The sequence below is a fragment of the Miniopterus natalensis genome, chromosome X (genome assembly GCF_054644295.1).
Source record: "Miniopterus natalensis isolate mMinNat1 chromosome X, mMinNat1.hap1, whole genome shotgun sequence".
Taxonomy (NCBI): Eukaryota; Metazoa; Chordata; class Mammalia; order Chiroptera; family Miniopteridae; genus Miniopterus; species Miniopterus natalensis.
Window position 1 is genome coordinate 6,253,586 of NC_142103.1, and position 18,450 is coordinate 6,272,035.

Here is an 18,450-nt window from a genome sequence, read left to right on the forward strand (position 1 = left end):
TAGATTAAACAGTACATTAGACGTGCTGTATATAAAAAAGGTTAAAACAATCACTTGGGGGTCTGGAATGGATTAATTCCATTTATATTATTTCTAATAGGAAAAAAATGCTTCAAGTTTTGAACAAATCACTTCTCGAACAGCCTTCCAGAATGAATTAAGTTTGAGGACCGAGGTACCACTGTACTACAAGAGATGCACTTTAGTTTCAAAGAGACACAAAGATGTTGAAAGTAAGAATATGGAAACAGTACTATGCAATGAGTGACCATAAAAATGCTGGTGTGGTTATACTGATATCAGATAAAATAGACTTTAAAAAAAGTTACTAGACACAAAGAAGGACATTTTACAATAACACATGTTAGGAAAAATGTAGAGAAATTGGAACCCTCATACATTGATAATGGAAATAAAAAATGGTGCAGCCACTTTGAAAAATAGTTTGACAGTTCCTGAAAAACTTAAACATAGAGTTACTATACGACCCAGCAATTTTACTACTAGGTATATACCCAAAAGAAATTAAAACGTATGTCCACAGAAAGACTTGCACATAGATACTAGCCAATAATGAGAAACAATCCAAAACATACATCAATTGATAAACAGGTAAACAAAATGTAGTATGTTCATTCAATGGAATAGTATTTAGGGACAAAAGGAACAAACTACTGATATACACTGTAACATGAATGAACTTCAACAACATTCAGAACACATGCCCAGCCAGTGTGGCTAAGTGGTTGAGCGTAGACCCAGAAACCTGTAGTTCACAATTTGATTCAAGGTCGAGGCACATGCCCGGGCTGGGGGCTTGATCCTCAGTGGGGGACTTGCAGGAGGCAGCTGATGGATGATGTTTCTCTCTCATTGATATTTCTATCTATCCCTCTCTCTAAAAATAAATAAGTAAATAAATAAATAAATGGGGGGGAAAAAACCATTCAGAAACCCTATACAAAAGACTACATATTCTAGGATTCCATGTACATTAAGTGTCCAGAAAAGACAAATCTATATAGACAAAAGTAGATTAGTTGTTACCTAGGTTTGGGAGTAGAGTTTAATTGCTAAGGAACATGATGGATCTCCTTGTGTTGATGAAATGTTTGCGGCTGATTGTGGTGATGGTTGCACAACTCTGTAAGTTTACTAAAAATTGATTTTTTCCACACTTAAAGGTACATTGTTGAGAAATCCAAAGTGTAAAATCCATTACCTGCCATTATTACATCAACATAAAAAAAGCCCTGGCCAGTTTGGCTCAGTGGTTAGAGCATCAGCCCTTGGACAAAAGGGTTGTGGGTTCGATTCCTTGCTTGCATGCTCCATTCCCAGTGCTGGTTGGGGCGCGTGTGGAGGCAATCAGTCCATGTGTCTCTCTCACATTGATGTTTCTCTTCTCTCTCCCCCTCCTCCTTTCCTTCCACTGTTTCTGAAAATCAGTGGGAAAATATCCTTGGATGAGGATTAAAAAAAACAACAAATAAAAAAACATAAAAAATGCTCATTTTTAACAAAAAGCTTGATATTCAAAAGCTAAAAATAAAAGAGGGCATGCACGTGCCTGGGTTGCAGACTCGATCCCCAGTGTGGGGTGTGCAGGAGGCAGCGGATCAATGACTCTCATCATTGATGTTTCTCTCTCCCTCTCCCTTCCTCTCCTGAAATCAATCAAGACATAAAAAAAAAGAAAAAAAAAAAAAGAGGGCATGATTTATAAATACATAAATATCCATGCATAATTTTACAATGATAGCTACTGGAAGAATGAGACCTTTTAAAATGCCGCTTTCATTCCAATTGCCTCTTTACTACATGTTGGTAATACGAGGAGTCTTAAGACAGCTTCTGTGGTCAAAGTCACATTCATCCCAGCCTCCTTTCTAGCCTGTAGCTGATAATGAAAATGTGATGAATCTTCTGCCTTAGCTTTGGTGCTTTTTCATTAATTCACTTCTGGTAGTGAACTGTGGCAGGTCTTCCACTTCAATCCTATCAGCCATTTCCATCACCTTATCTAAAAGGTCTTTGTTGTAACTGCAACCCAGGAAGAGGTGGGAGGGACAGCAGCTGGTTCAGGCAGCCGCCTGTTGGACTGGGGGGGGGAGTCCCGCAGGTGGTGCGGGATGAATGCCCGCCTCCCATTGCTTCTTGCTCTCCAGAATAGGAGAGTAAGAGCCGAACTGCTTGGCGAAGTCAGTCACCAGCCTTACCCCCGAAAAGAGCTCCTCCAGCGCTGTGGTGGCTTCGCCACCCACCATGGTGTCCTCTGCTGTGGAGGGCCCTACTCAAAATTGTTTAATTGAACAGTTACAGCAGTGGATTTTATGGTATGCAAACTACATCTCAATAAAGCCATTTTCAAAAACAACTGGTGAACAAGAAAATATGATCAATATCATTAGTTACTATGGAAAAGCAAATTAAAACCACAATGACATATCATTGCATACCCACTAGAATGGCTAAAAGAAAAAAAGGTAGACAATAACAATTTTTGGCAAAGATGCAAAGAAATGGGAAACCTCATGAATTGCTGGTAGGAATGTATATGGTGCAGCCACTTATGAACAAAATGAACTAACAAGCAAAATAGAGAGTCATAGATAGAGAGCAGGCTGACAGCTGTGGAGTGGGGCTCAGTGGGGTGTGGAGGGATTGAGCAAAAAAGAGAAAAAGGAGAAAAAACCCAGGGACATAGCCTGGTGATTGCAGGGGTCGGGTGGGTGGTGGAGGAGGGTAGCTTGGGGATAAACGGTGATAGATGGAGACTTCACTTGGGGTGGTGAACACACAATACAGTGTACAGGTAACGTGTTGTAGAATTGTGCACCTGAAACCTATATAATTTTATTAACCAGTGTCATCCCGATAAACTCAATAAAAAAACGGTTTTGAAGTTTCTTAAAATATTAAATATAAGTTTACCATATGACCCAGAAATTACTCTCCAAGAGGGTTGAAAACGTATGCCTACACAAAGACTAGTACAAGAATTTTCCTACAGAATTATTCATTATCATAAAAAAGTAGAAGCAAGCCAAATGCCCATTAATTGATGAATTGATCATAAAATGGTATATCCATACAATGGAATATTATTCAGCCATAAAAATGAAGTGTTGATATATCTACAATGTGAATGAACCTCAAAAACATTAAGCTAAGGCAAAGCAATTGAGCATCAACCTAGGATCCAGGTGACCGGGGTTTGTTTCCCAGTCAGGGCAGATGCCTGGGTAGCAGGCTCGAGCCCAGTTGGGGATGTGCAGAAGGCGGCAGATCAATGACTCTCTCATCATTGATGTTTCTCTCTCTCTCTCCCTCTCCTTTCCTCTCTCTGAAATCAATAAAGATATATTAAAAAAAAAAAAAAATCTATATTTGGTCTTCCTCAATATTCCGGGCACAGAGCTCCTAAAACCTTGGACTTTCTTAAGAGATAAGAGAGATTGAGGTATCTTTTGTTATTCATAACAAGCTGCTTTAAACCACACCTGAATTTATGTTAATGAAGTGACTTCAAGAAAACCCCCTCAGGGTGGGGCCGGTTGCCAGGGAAACCAACGGTGTCATTAGAGGATTGGAAATTTCAGCCTCACCCTCCAGCCTCCTAGGATGGGAGACTAGAAGTTGAATTAATCACCAATGACCAGTGATTTAATCAATCATGCCTAAGTAATACTGAAGCCTCCATAAAAACCCAAAATGATGGGTTCAAAGAGCTCCAGGTGAACACATGGAGATGCGGGGAGAGAGTTGTGCCTGGGACATGAGAGCTCTGAATTCCTTCCTACATACCTTGCTCAATGCATCTCTTCTATCTAGATGTTCTTGAGTTGTATCCTTTTATAAAAACCAGTAATCTATTAAGTAAACTGTTTACCTGAGTTCTGTGAGCCACGCTAGCAAATTAATAAACCTGAGTAGAGGGTCATGGGAACCTCTGATTTATAGTCAGTTGGTCAGAAAAACAAGTGACAACCTGGACTTGTGATTAATGTCTTAAATGGGGGCAGTGGAACTGAGCCCTTAACCTGTTAGATCTGACACTCTTTCAAGTGTCAGAATTGAGTTGAATTATATGACACCTAGATGTCACTACAGAATTGCTTGGTGTGGGAAAACCCACACACAGATTTAGTGACCAGTATTGGTAGTGAGTGTGTAAAGGCAAACAGGAGTGTGTTTTATATATACTTCTGATCCCTTTAACGATTCCTGAGGACCACTTCCTGTGGCTTTTGTGTATGTTTGCTTCTCAAGGCATGTACCTGTGTCTCTCTAATTCTCTTGGAAGCCTGTTTTTGGGTTAATGGAGCTGCTTTGCTTGTACATGCCGACAGCTGGCAATGCCTATGAGTTTATAGTCACCCTTACACAACCCCATTCCTCCCCACCTACAAACCGTGGACAGTCTTTACCCAATGAGAGTGTGAAAATTTAGTTCCTTTGCTTCAAGCAGGGGCAAACTCTGAGGTAGAATTTACACTTAGTGTTCCCCTATTGGATCATGCTGAAGCAACCCTCCACAAGATGTTGCCAGAAATTACACAATTGTTTAGCTTCTTCCCTTTCCTGCCCTGCTTCCTCCAGTCTCTTATCAGGTTCTCCTGGGAGCACTTCCTTAAATTAATTGCATGTGCTCTGAATCCTTATCTCAGCAGCTGCTTCTGGGGCACTCAACTCAAGACAAGGGGTGTCACTTATTTCTTTTTCCCACAGTTTTCAGGTGGAGGAACATCTGTTGAAATAATACTGCTGGCTTTTCTGTGCACCCACTCCCCCCGCCATGGGAGGAGAAGTGACATGTGAATTGTGACTTTGAGACTAGGAATTTGGCATATGTTGGTAAATCAGATGCTCTGTGAACCTTTAGGTAGTGGTGCTGGTAGAAAATCCTTGTGGGCAGTAGAGGCAAATCCACTCTTGACATAGGTGTCAATCTGTCAAATGAACCACTGAACCCAATAAAAAGGGTCAAATACAACACCAAGTGCCTGGTTGATATCCTCAAGGGACTGTGCCATACTGGGGACTTGGTGTTGGTCTCTGTTGCTAGAAGCTCAGACATTCGGTTATGGCAATATGTAGATCAGCCTTGATAAGAGGAAGCCCATGCTGTTGGGCCCATGCATAGCCTCCATCTCTACTGTGATGTAGAGATGGCTACTCCACTGTGGCTACTCCATTGTCCAACCACTGGGGTGGAGAAGACAAACTAGCTGATGTCAACTGGCCAGGTCATCCTGTCTCTTTGGTTGTTTAGTGATCTTTCTGCAGTGGATGCTCTCTGGTGGGTGTTAGCATGAAAAGACGAACACCTTTACTTTTTGCCCATTCCCATAAGTCTACCCACAAGCATCTTCCTCAGACCTCCTTGACCCCAAATTTCCCATATTTTCCTTCCAAGTTCCTGACCAACCAACCAAGCCATTTACTATTGCCCAAGAATGAACATTATAACCTCAGGCAACTTTTTCCACACAAAGTGAATGACCAAGCATACCACCAAAAGCTCTGCCAATGTCTTTCATAAACATCTTTGAGAGGGACCATAGGAAAGCAGCTGCAAATTTTCAGCTTGTACTCAAACACTGAGCCTACCCATCCATGAAACAAGTTTGAGGTCTTTTCTTTCATGTCAGCTGGTAATAAGGGATGCTCCCCCTTCCATGTGCCCATAGGTATGACTTGAGTGAAAGGCACCAGTGCAACAGTGGTGGGTGATAGAGGTGTCTGGACCACCTATTCCTACTGCTTACTTGTGCTCCCTGGCCTGCTTGAGTCCAGTCCTGCTGATGTACCACTTTATCTTACAATGGAATTATGCTAGGCCTGCCCAACCTTATGACTGGACTGGATAAGTTCGAAAGAACCCAGCTCATGATAGGCAGTTCTGGGAACACGGTGACTTGATGTTCCAAGGTCAGGTGCTCAATATCTACCAGGACTCAGAAGCACACCAGGAGATCCTATTCAAATGGTATTGTAGTTCTCTGCTGCCAAATGGCATGTCCTTGCTCCAGAACCATAAGGGTGTTACTGCACCACTCCTATTTGGGCTGGTCAGAGACTCTACCCAGTAATTAAAAAAAATTTTTTTTTTACTACAGATACTTCTAGTATCATGGCTCTTTCTAGATCAGATGGCCCAAGTGGCAGGATTGCTTTTACTACAGCTTGTACTTACTACAGAACCCTTTCTTGCTCTGAGCCCCATGCAAAATTAGTAGCCGTCCATGTCATTAAATAAATGGAACGGTGTAGCATTCCCAAGAGCAGAACATGTTCTTCTGGACCTAAAGAGGCCTACCTTTATACTCTTTCTTAACAGTAAGAGGTTCAAAGTGCAACAATTTGTCCATCACTTTGAAGCAAATGTCCTGGCATTCCTCGGACTCTAGATCTCTAAAAATGTAACTCATGTGGCTTACCCCTGAATCTTTGTAGGGTATCCTCTGACTCTCTAGAGTGTATATGTCTTACTATGACATCCAGGGTACTTTTGCTTCTTGTTCATCAGGTCTAGTTAACATGATACCATCAGTATGGTGGACCAATATGATGTTCTATGAATGAACCAGATGATTTAGGTTCCTTTGTACTATTATGATGAGAGAGAGCAGGAGAAATAACATAGCCTTGGGGTAAGACAATATATATTGGTGTCTGTCCCATGTGAATGGAACCTATTTTTTATTTTCCTTCCTGATGGGTATGAAAACAATATATTTGCTCAAATCTATAGCCACCTACCACCTATTAGAGGCTGTGTTAATCTGCTCTGGTAAAGTTACCACATTCAGCTCATTAAATGTAATTGGGACTATTACTGGGCAGGTGCCAGACTGATTAAATGGGGATATAATGGGGACCATGACTCTTGTATCATTTAATGTTTTGAGGGTGACACTAATCTTTATTATCCTCCCTCCAGAGCTGTGATATTGTTTTTTTATTTACTATTTTGGTCATTGGAAGGTTTTTTGGGAGAAGAGTTAAAGAGGCTTCCATGGGGCCTTTCCTATTATAATAGCTCTTACTCTATAGATCAAGGAACTAGTATAAGGATTCTGCTAACTGTTAATATATTCATTCCAATTATTCATCTGGGAGCCATGGAGATGATTACTGGACCTACTGTGAGACAAATATAAGCCAATTTTCCTTATTTCTTTATTATTACCTGTACCCCATAAACCCCTCTCTAACAGGGTAGTCACAATTGAGCTCCTGGGTGTCAGTGTCTACTTACTTCCTGGTTCCAATAGACCTCAAAAGTTCTGTGTATTCCCTTTCCCCAGCTATTTGAGTAATAGTCATAGATCCCTTTGGAAAAGGAATGGGGAAATCACTACCAATATACTTGCCATATTGTAGGGTCCTTCCTTTGGGAACCTAGCCTCTCCTTCATTCTGTGGGTTCTGAGGGTCTGAGACTGGCTTAGTTCTGCAAATTGGAAAAGGGTTGTGACTTTCTTTCTTTCTAAACATTAAGCCTCTGTCAAAAATGTATTTCTTATTTTAGGCTACAAGATTGAAAGACAGGATGATACTTACAAGTAAAGGAAATCTACAAGAAAAAACTTGACAAAACTTTTCAGTTAAAGTATTGTAATATTCAAACTTGACTGAAAACATAACAAAATAAACAAAATTGCAAACAAAAATGTTTATGGACTTTTCCGAACATAAATTAAATAGTGTTTAAGCAGTAGGGCTCATGCTGATGGCTACCAGGAAGTAACAGTGTAATCCACTTGGAAAAATCATTAATGTACAAATAATGAGCTCAAATTATGGGCCGCAATAGCTTAATCATCACTGCCATTTTTTTTTTTTTTTACTTCCAAAAGAAAGCCTTGATTAAACCATTCATACCCTGTATTACTCATATCTTTAAATGAATTTATTTTAATCACATGGATAACATTGGACCTCTCTGCCAATGTTATTTGAAAATCTTCCATGTCAAAACAATTTGATAGCAAATATAAAAAATTCAATAAATACACAATGGTCTTTCATTACAGGCCTTTAAAGATGCATGTTAATTCATGCTGTTAACCTTAGGATCACAGTGCATAGAATCCAAATAGAAACAAGTTGGGGTGACTTTCACAGTAATGTTAGATCCCTCACTTTATTTATAATCCTACTAGAACCAGTAAGTTCATTTCAGAGGCCCCATCATGCATTAATCACCGGCTGGCAGTAGTTAATGAAAATGTTTCCTGTTATGGCGTCCATTGCTGGCAATGAATGTCCCAAAACCGTCAAGGAAGTCATTGCTATTGCACAATACACGAGGGCCTTGGAACTTTTCCAAAAACTTAAAAAATAAAAATAAAAATAAAAAATGGAATTACATTTGACATTTTCTGACACCTGTATTAATACTGTATGATTAATAAAAGCCTATCAGTTGCCTGGACTAAACCAATGATCAACATGCACCCAGAATGTACACGAATGATAATGCAGTAAAAAGAAGCAGTTTTCATTGCCTATGGGTCACTTCCAGTCAAAGGTTAAAGTTCAAAGACCAAATGATCAAAGTGCTCATTTTCTCAGTAGGACTATCTTCTGCTAGGAGAATGATAGCGGCATCAATAAGTATGACCATGATACCACCATTTTGTTTTCTTTGGATTCTTGTTACATGTTTGAACTTAAAAATAATTATTTGGTAATTGTCTCTTTTCTTTGCAGCTGGAAAGCATACTAATAATGCTAAGACAGGCTGATTGGACTGAGAGTACTGGGGTCCAGTCTTCTGTTAGAATGGATAAATAGATATGACCATTGCTGTAAACACGAGGATTCACAGGGATATTTTCACCAGTAAACATGACCTGAGGAGAGTCAAAAGCATAGCAACTACTACACTTAAATAGAAGTTGAAATTTCCCCCTTCATATAAGGTACCTGGTTCACCTTCTATGGCTACAACCCACTGTGTAATTTAATTTGGAACACTCTTTCAGTCATACGGGGAGGTGGATCATTTTGCAAAGCCAACAGTTCTTTCTGTAGTCATTGCTGCATTGACACCGTGATGGACCCCCCCCCCCCCCAAGTGGGTTGTGATTTTCCAGTAGGGCTGTTGACATCTGTCCTAGTCTGTTTGGGCTGCTATAACAAAACATCAGAGACTGGGAGGCCTGTAAACAATAAATATTTATTTCTCACAGTTTTGGAGGTTGGGAAGTTCAAGATCAAGGTGATGGCAGATTCGCTGGCTGGTGAGAACCTTCTTCATGGTTCATAGAAGGCCATCTTTTTGCTGTAACTTCACATGGTAGAAAGGGTGAGGGAGCTCTCTGGGGCCTCTTTTTTTAAAAAAAAAATTTTAAAATCGATTTTAGAGAGAGAGGGAGAGAGAGAGAAACATCAATTTGTTGTTCCACTTATTTATGCATTCATTGGTTGATTCTTTTTTTAAATCCTCACCTGAGGATATTTTTGCCATTGCTTTTCAGAGAGAGTGAATGGGAAGGGGGGGGGGGGAGAGTGAGGGAGAGAAAAGCATCAATGTGAGAGACACTGACTGGTTGCCTCCCAAATGCACCTTGACCAGGGGTGGGGAGCGAACCCACAACCCAGGTACATGCCCTTGACCAGAATTTGAACGCTCGACCCTTGGGTGCATGGGCTGATGTTCTAACCACTGAGATACTCTGGCCAGGGCCATTGGTTGATTCTTGTATTTGCCCTGACCAGGGATTGAACCCACAACCTTGATGTATCAGGAAGACACTCTAACCAACTGAGCTACTCTGCCAAAGTTCTGGGGCTTCTTTTATAAGGGCACTAAACCCATTCATGACCTAAGCACCTTTCAAAGGTCCCAATTCCAAATACCTTCACATTGAGGATTAGATTTTAGCATATGAACTTTGAGAGGGACATAAACAATCTATAGCAACCTCAGACTTCTGCTTATCTAATTTTTATATTTTTAAAATATGTGAATATATTTGTTGGATGTTCTATCTTGCCCCTGGGAATACAACATTCTATGAGTCATATCACCTCATTAGATACCTGTGGGTGAGGCATTGCTTGGTGACATTCCAAACTTGCTTTCCACTACAGCAATTATACCCACTTTGCTTCTGATGGTTAAGTGCTACCACCTGGCCTCACATATTACAGAATCTTATCATTTCTATTGCTACTAGGGAGCCCAGTTCTATAATAGCATCTCCTACCTTTATCATCAGCCCAGGCTCATGTCCCTCCTTCTCTTCCCTCCCTCTTCCCCCTCTCTCTCCTTTCCTTCCTCCCTTCCTCTTTCCCTTCCTCCTTTCCTCTTTCTGTTTCTCTAGCAAATGAATCCAAATTATCCTTTGTTTTTGCTTTTGAAGGAATCTGGTATTTATGGCAAAGAATTCCTCAAGGGCTTTGAAACTCCCTACTGTTTTTTTCTAGTCATTCAAAGAAAAACTTAGAGAAATTTGTTCCACTAGACTCTAGAGGGATCTATAATTTTCAAAGTGTGAGTGGTTTTCTGGTAGCTTCAGAAAGCAAAGAGCAATGAAAACCTGATTGATGATTTGGCTTTATTACAATTCTTTGCTTCACAAGGGAATAATGCCTCACTAGACAAACTGCAGTGTTGCTTATGTGAGCTAAAATATTTAGGGAATCTGTTGTCAGCTGTAGGCCTCAGAGTGTGACAATCTAAGAATCAACCAATTTTGCAGATCAAAGAGCCTACAAAAAAATCTTAGACAGCCTGGCCGGGCGTGGCTCAGCAGTTGAGTGTCGACTTAGGGTCTAGGAGATAGCGGTTTTATTCCTGGTCAGGGCACATGCCTGGGTTCAGGCTCCATATCCAGTCGGGGGTGTGCAGGAAGCAGCCCATCAATGACTCTCTCATCATTGATGTTTCTATCTCTCTCTCCCTCTCCCTTCCTCTCTCTGAAATCAATAAAAATATATTTAGACAATTGTGAAATTAATACAATATTATAGACAGTGGATTCCAGTTTTTGCAGAGTGGATAATACCTCTGATGGAGCAATTGTATTATAATCCTCCAGACCTTTTGGTTTGGTCCCTAGAATCTGGAGAGATTCCCTGCTTGCTTGCAGGGGGTCACTCTAATTTTTAATAAGGCTCTAGGTCATTTTAACCTGGTAGATTGCTGAACTTAGTTTGGCAGGTCTATGAATTTGGGTCTGAGACCAGGTACTGTGCCCAATTTCACTGGACCCTCTCATAATCATGTTCAGTACTTAAAAGGGCTTCTCTCTTCCCTAGAAACCTTGAGACTTAAGGCCATAGGACCTGGAAGGGCCTGCCTGAGGAAGTCTGCCACCCAGGTTTTGGGTTCGGTCCCCTTTCAGGGCACATGTGGGAGACAATCCACCCATGTTTCTCTCTCATATTGATGTTTTTCTCTTTCCCTCTCCTTTCCTCTCACTCTAAAACCAATTTTAAAAAAAGACTTTGATTCCAGATGATAGATATGGATATCTCTGTATTTCAAAGCTGAAAAAAGTGTGTGGAAAGATGAACAATTACTGAAGTGCCTAAGTTATCATTTTAATGTGATGTTACTTATATAATCAATAGAACCTCAGGGGAAACTTATTGACCTTAGAGGAAAACTCTTTTCTTTTAAAATTTATCTTTATTGTTGAAAGTATTACAGGTGTCCCATTTTACCCCCCTAATTGACCTCCTTCACCTCGCTCCTACCCCCTCCCGAGGCCTCACTCTGTTATTGACTGTGCCCGTGGGTTATGCATATATGCATATAACTTCTTTCGTTAATCTCTTCCCACCCTCCACCCCCCTTCCCTCTTCCCTCTGAAATATGATCATCTGTTGCATGCTTCAATGTCTCTGGAACTATTTGGTATGTCAGATTCTTTTGTTCATTAGCTTCTTAAAGAAGACCCTTTAACTTTTCCTGTAGTGCTGGTCTGGTGGTGATGAAGCTCCACCAAGCCTTTCCTTGTCTGAGAAGCTCTTTATCTGACCTTCAGTTCTAACTGATAGCTTTGCTGGATAGAGCAATCTTGGTTGTAGTTCCATGTTTTTCACCCCGTTGAATATTTCTTGCCACTCCCTTCTGGCCTGCAAGGTTTCTGTCGTATGGGTGCTCCATTGTAGGTAACTAACTACTTTTCTCCTGCTGCTTTTAAGATTTTCTCTTTGTCTTTAACCTTTGGCATTTTAATTATGATGTGCCTTGCTGTGAGCCTCTTTGGGTTCCTCTTGTTTGGGACCCTCTGTGCTTCCTGGACTTGTAAGTCTATTTCTTTTCCCAGGTAGGGGAAGTTTTCTGTAATTATTTTTTCAAATAGGTTTTCAATTTCTAGCACTCCAATAATATGAATGTTGGACTATTTGAAGTTGTTCCAGAGGCTCCTTGTACTATCTTCATATTTCTGGATTCTTTTTTCTTTTTGATCTTCTGGTTGGGTGTTTTTTGTTTCCTCATGTTCCAAATTGCTGATTTGATTCTCAGAGTTCTCTACTCTATTGTTGATTCCCTGTAAATTATTCTTCATTTCAGTTTGTGTAGCCTTTATTTCAAATTGGTACTTTATTATATCATCAATGGTCCAAGTTGTTTTCGTAATACTCTTACTAATATGCTTGAGCATCCTTATAAACAAAATTCTGAACTCTGTATCTGTTAGCTTGCTTGGTCCTATTTCATTTAGTTCCTTTTCTGGAGATTTCTTCTGTTCTTTCCTTTGTGACATGTTTCTTTGCCTCCACATTTTGGCTGCTTCCTGGTGTTTGTTTCTATGTATTAGGTAGAGCTGGTGTATCTCCTTGAATTGGTAGAGTGGCTTTGTGTAGAAGGTGTCCTGTAGGGTCCAGTGGCTCAGCCTCCCCAGTCACCTGAGCTGGGCCTTCTAGGTGCTCCCCTGTGTGGACTGTGCACTTTCCTATTGTAGTTGAGCCTTGGTTGCTGTTGGCGTCACTGGGAGGAACTGACCCCCAGGCCAATCAGCTGTGAGGACCAGCTGCAGCTACAGCCAAAGAGCTGCTGTGCTGGAGACACCCCTGTGGAGCAGGATTTACTTCAGTGGGGCTTTGGTGCTCACCAAGTGGGCCCCTTGAGTGTGTCACTCATGGATGTGGTAGGGTTGTAGTCCAGCGTGGTCGAGTATGACCCCCAGGTGCACTATCTCTGGGGCCTCCAGGAGGTGTAAAGTCAGCCTGTGCCAGTGCCTTGCCCAGGGCCCCCCAGCATGACCTACACAGCAAACCGCAGTTGGCTGCTACTTGTGCTGGGCTTGGAGGTGCCCAGGAGAGGCCCAGCTATGAGCCAATGCAGCTGCCGCTAGTGCCAGGCCTGGGGCCGCTTATCAAGCCGTATGGGCCACACTGCTGCTTGTTGGAGAGATTTTAGGAAAGTTTTAAGCATGAGGCTCCAGAGGCCACTTGCAGAGAAAAGCCCCTGGAAATGGCCCGGATGAGCTGCAGGTGGGGAGGGGCGGGGTCTCTGGGAATCACGGGGCGGGGCCAACGGTGAGAGTCAGGTGCTGGCGATTTAAACATGGCGCCTGCCTGCGGGCTGTGCAGGGAGGACTCTCCACAGGAGCCATGGCCTCCGCCAGCCCTTCTGCCTGGGAGGAAGCCGCCCTCTGCCTCTCGCCTGGATCTCAGGCAGGTTAGTCCCTCCCCGAGTGTCCCGGGTCCCTTCAGGCTGCTCCCGGCGCTGGGCTCAGAGGGAGCGTCCAAGTGAGTCCCTGCCGGGCCCTTTAGAGGAGCTGCTGGGGCTCCCGCAGCCTCTGTGACCCTCAGGGACAGTCCCCACTGGTTTCATAGCCCGGAGTTGTGGGGACGTCTTTTCCAGGCCCTGGAGCCCTGGGCTGGGGGCTCGATGTGGAGCTGGGACCCTTCACTGCTCTGGGAGACCCCATCACCAAGATGTCCCTCCCAGGTTTAAACTGCGGCACCGGGTGTGGGCTGGCGACCAAGTCTCTGTGATTCAGCCCTGATCCTCCCGCATCTGCGCCCCTCCTAACAGTCTAGACGCTTTTTCAGTTCCCTGGTTGTGGGGCTTCTGTTCTTCTAGATTTCAGGAGGCTCTGGGTGATGGTGGTTCTGTATTTTAGTTGTAATTTTGATGTGGTTCCGGGAGGCGGCGGGTGCAGCTGTTACCTATGCCGCCATCTTGTTAATTGTTGCTCCAATGTTGTTGTCTTTTTAGTATATTCACAGAATTGTACAATCATCACCAAATTAATTTGAGAACATTTTCTTCACTCCCTCCCCAAAGCCCCTCATACCCATATTCTCTCAACCTAGGCAACTACTGTTCTATCTGTCTCTATGGATTCGCCTAGTCTGAACATTCCATATAAATAGAACCGTATAATATATGATCTTTTTGTGACTGGCTTCTGTCACTTAGCATGTTTTCAAGGTTTAATCGCGATGTAGCATATAGCAGTGCTTCATTCTTACGGGTGAATAATATTCTGTTTCAACATTTTATTTATTCATCAGATTTTGGACATTTGGGTTGTTTTCACTTTTGGGCTATTACACATAATGCTGCTATGAATATTTCTGTACAAGTTCCTATGTGAACACATTTTCATTTCTCTTGGAGTAGAATTGCTGGGTCATAAGGTAAGTGTGCTTAACATTTTGAGGCACTGCAAAACTGCTTTTTACAGCAGCTGCATTATCTGACATTTCCACCAGCAATGTATGAAGGTTTCAATTTCTCCACATCCTCACAACCACTAGTTATTATCTGACATTTTGATTATAACCATCCTAGTGGGTGTGAAGTGGAATCTCACTGTGGTTTTGATTTGCATTTCCCTGAAGGCTAATGATGTTGAAAATATTTTCTTGTGCTTATTAACTCTTTGTATATCTTTGCTGGAGAAATGTCTATTCATATAATTTTCCCATATTTAGTTATTTCACAGGAGAAGAAATATGAAATAAATATATTAAAAAAATGCTCAACCTTGTTAGTAATCATAGGAAAGTAGACTTCACACCCATGAACACAACAAGATTTAAAAGTCTGAGCTATCAAGTGTTAGCTATGATATGGAGCAATGGGAAATCATACGCTGCTTGTGGGAATGTAAGTTTGCATAATCATTTTGGAAAACAATGCTTTGGACATCCTAATGAGGTTAGGACTAGTTGTAGTAGTAGTAACTGAATAAGCAAGGTGAAAGAAAAGATGGTAGCTTGTGGTTAGAAAAATGTAACGTTTGAATTCATGATTTAGGAGACGGAAGTTTGTATGATGACAAAGTACAAGATGTGACCTTGCAAGTGTTTGGCTAATGTGGAGGAGCGTTCATCAAAGATAACCAGGCATGTTAGTCTAGGTCCAATCAGGACAGAAAAACCACAGAGGGATTTGAACAGGAAAAGTTTAACATAAAGAATTTTTAATGATAACGGGATTGGAGTAATGAGGGATTGGCTAATAATAAGTAAAGGGAACTCTAAAAGGATATAGAAATAACAGATATACTATTTAGTAGCAGGCAATATGAAAATAACATCTAATAGCCTTTCCCCACAGCCGAGATCCAGGCCTTGTTAGAGAAGTTGCTGTGGTGCTGAGTCAGTGGATCTTGCTGGACATCTGCCCTCTTGAACTTGCTGGAAATATGCCTCTTTAGGGTGCTGGCTCCTGTTACAGGGGAGGTGCCCGGGTAAGCTGCTACTCACTGTGCATTGAGGAAGCCGAAGCCACAGAACGTGAGCATCAGGAAAGCTGGGAGCTTGGCAGGAGCCTGTAGAGTGAGCACACAGGAAACAGGATGCAAAAGCCCTTCTTCCTGCAATGTCTTTCCACCGCTGTCTACTGATAAAACTTCATATCATGCCAGCTGGCAAAAATAAAAAATATTTAAAGGACCCAGATCCATTTTCACATAACAGGCATAAAGACGGACTAAGTGGGCATACATCAATCACAGGTCCAGGTGGTCAAGGAACTTAATAGTTCTAATCTTGGATTGTTATCCTTGTGGATACTGAGATGACCCAAGAATTGGCAGAAATAAAATTATTTCTCCAAGTGTGACCTTGGTCCACCTGCATCAGAATCAAGTGGGACACTTTGATAATACAGATTTCTTTGTCCCATTGCAGATCTTCTGAACTGGGGTATTGAAGAATAATGCCCCCAAATCTTTTAACATGTGCCCCAGATTTAAAATTTTAAAAATCAATTATGAATATTTCAAACACATAAAAATAAATAAAATAGTATAATAGGTTCCAGTGTACCTAGCAATCAGTTTTAAGGAATGTTAACATTTACCTTAGTTCTTGCAGATCTTTTTATTTTTTATTTTATTTTGTTTTAAATATATCTTTATTGATTTCAGAGAGAGGAAGGGATAGGGAGAGAGAGAGATAGAAACATCAGTGATGAGAGAGTCATTGATCAGCTGCAGCCCACAACCTGGGCATGTGCCCTGACCGGGAATCGAACCCTGATCTCCTGGATCCTAGGTCAATGCTCAACTGCTGAGCCACACCTGGCTGGGCGATCTTTTTATTTTTAATAAAATGATACCTAATTTGACTCAAGTTCCACTCATTCCTTTCTCCCTCCCACATGAGGTGATTGTTTTTGTACTTTGTTGTTTGTAAATAATTGCTTTAGGTGATGGAGAACATTTGAGGGTTATTGAGCAGGGCTATTACACTATTAAAGGGATGTTTTGGGAAAATCAGCCAAACTGCTCTGCCATAGAGTTCATTAGGACGAGAAGATAGAGGTGGGAAAGCCAGTGAGGGCACAGGTTCAGTGGTTCAGGATGCATGGTACTAAGGATCTGAAGTAGAGTGAGAGACCTTTGCTTTTTTCACTCATGCTTTTATGTGAAGCCTGCTCTTCGTGTTGCTGTGACCTCTAGTCCTTCAATCCTTCACTTAATTTCCTAAGTTCATCACCTCCTTTCTATCGTTACTGGCTTCCTTACCCAGCCAGACTTTCATGGTTAGTCATTTTATCCATATGCTTGCTACTGTCCCACAATTCCTTGCTTTCTTGACATTTGACTATACCAACCCTGACTTCCAGTCTTTATACTTATAGAACTGTTTCTTCTGCCTTGAGGAAGTGGCCTTGCCTCTTTGATTTTACTTGACTACTTAATTTGGTATAGCCAGTGCCCAAAATGAGGTAGATTTTCATCCAGATGACCCCAGTGGGCTGAAGTCTATTTTGGACTAGGCTAAGTTCCTGAAATTTCTCAGGCTTCTTTGATCTTCATCAGAAAAATGTAACTGATACCTCAATAATACTGCTAAATTTATTTGTCTGAAGAGTACAATTTTGATGAACAATTGTGAAAACTGTCTAAATGACATATAAAAATGTATTTAAGCAGGTCAGATTTGGAAATTTCATTTAGCAACACATGGATTTTTATTTTATTTCCATTACATGGACTTAGCAATAGGTTAAAAGTCAATTAAAATTTTTGATTGATTATACCTATTTTGCTTATAAGTGTAATTACATCAATCTTTGTTATAGAACTATTGATAGATGCAACAACATGAATGAATCTACAAAAGATGATGTTAATTGAAAGAAGCCAGACAAAAAAAAAAAAGGTACCAAACTGTGTCTTTCCATTTATATAAGATCTTAGAAAGTGCAAACTAATATATAGAGACTGAAAGCAGATTGGTGGTTTTCTGGGATTGGGGGGGGGAAGGGAAGAAGGGGTTAAAAGGTCACAAGGACACTTTTGGGAGTGATAGAAAGGTTTATCTGGACTGTGTGTGTCATTGTATCACAGGTATATACATACGTCAAAATTCATTGAATTATACATATTAAATATGTATACTTTATTATGTCAGTTATAACTCAATAAAAGTATAAAAATCATTAGCAAGGAAAAATGTTTTAAGCCATTAAAAAAATAAAAAACCCTTGTTATAATCAGTTAGTGTCTATACCCAGGAGATCATTCGAGTTTATTTATCATTCAGTATTTTTGAACATCTCCTATGTATCAGATACTCTGCTGGGAACAGTGTTAAACAAGAAAGACAAGACCCCTACTCTAGGGAGGTTACATTCTGGTAGAGGAGACAGATCAACAAGTATTGATAGTAAAGTGTGATAAGTGTTATGACAGGGCAAGAAGGGGAAGGCTTAAAAACATTTAGAGGGATTATCTAAGCTGATTATTTGTTAGTAGATGTCTAAAACTGTGTTAAAAAGGATTCTGAACCTTAGCAGGATCCCATGTATGAGGATGGGTAGTGATTGTGAGTTCCATGCATTTGCCAATATGAGGAGGCTATACTGTTAAAGTTGGCCTTATAAATTTCCCAATAGTATGCCTATTTCAACTGGTTCTGAAAACATTCAAGAATAGTAAAGACCTTTTATTACAGGCCAGTTTTTTTCTTCAGAGAAGCATTTTTAATGCAAAGTGTTTATTGTAGGGGAAAC

General features: G+C 41.0%; 2 pseudogenes; both read right to left on the reverse strand.

Moving 5' to 3' along the window:
- Positions 1-1,783: 1,783 nt before the first annotated feature.
- On the reverse strand, positions 1,784-2,267 carry LOC107539937 (CDKN2AIP N-terminal-like protein pseudogene; annotated as a pseudogene).
- Positions 2,268-8,617: 6,350 nt separating this feature from the next.
- On the reverse strand, positions 8,618-9,056 carry LOC148090391 (ubiquitin-conjugating enzyme E2 W pseudogene; annotated as a pseudogene).
- Between the last annotated feature and the right edge of the window lie 9,394 nt (positions 9,057-18,450).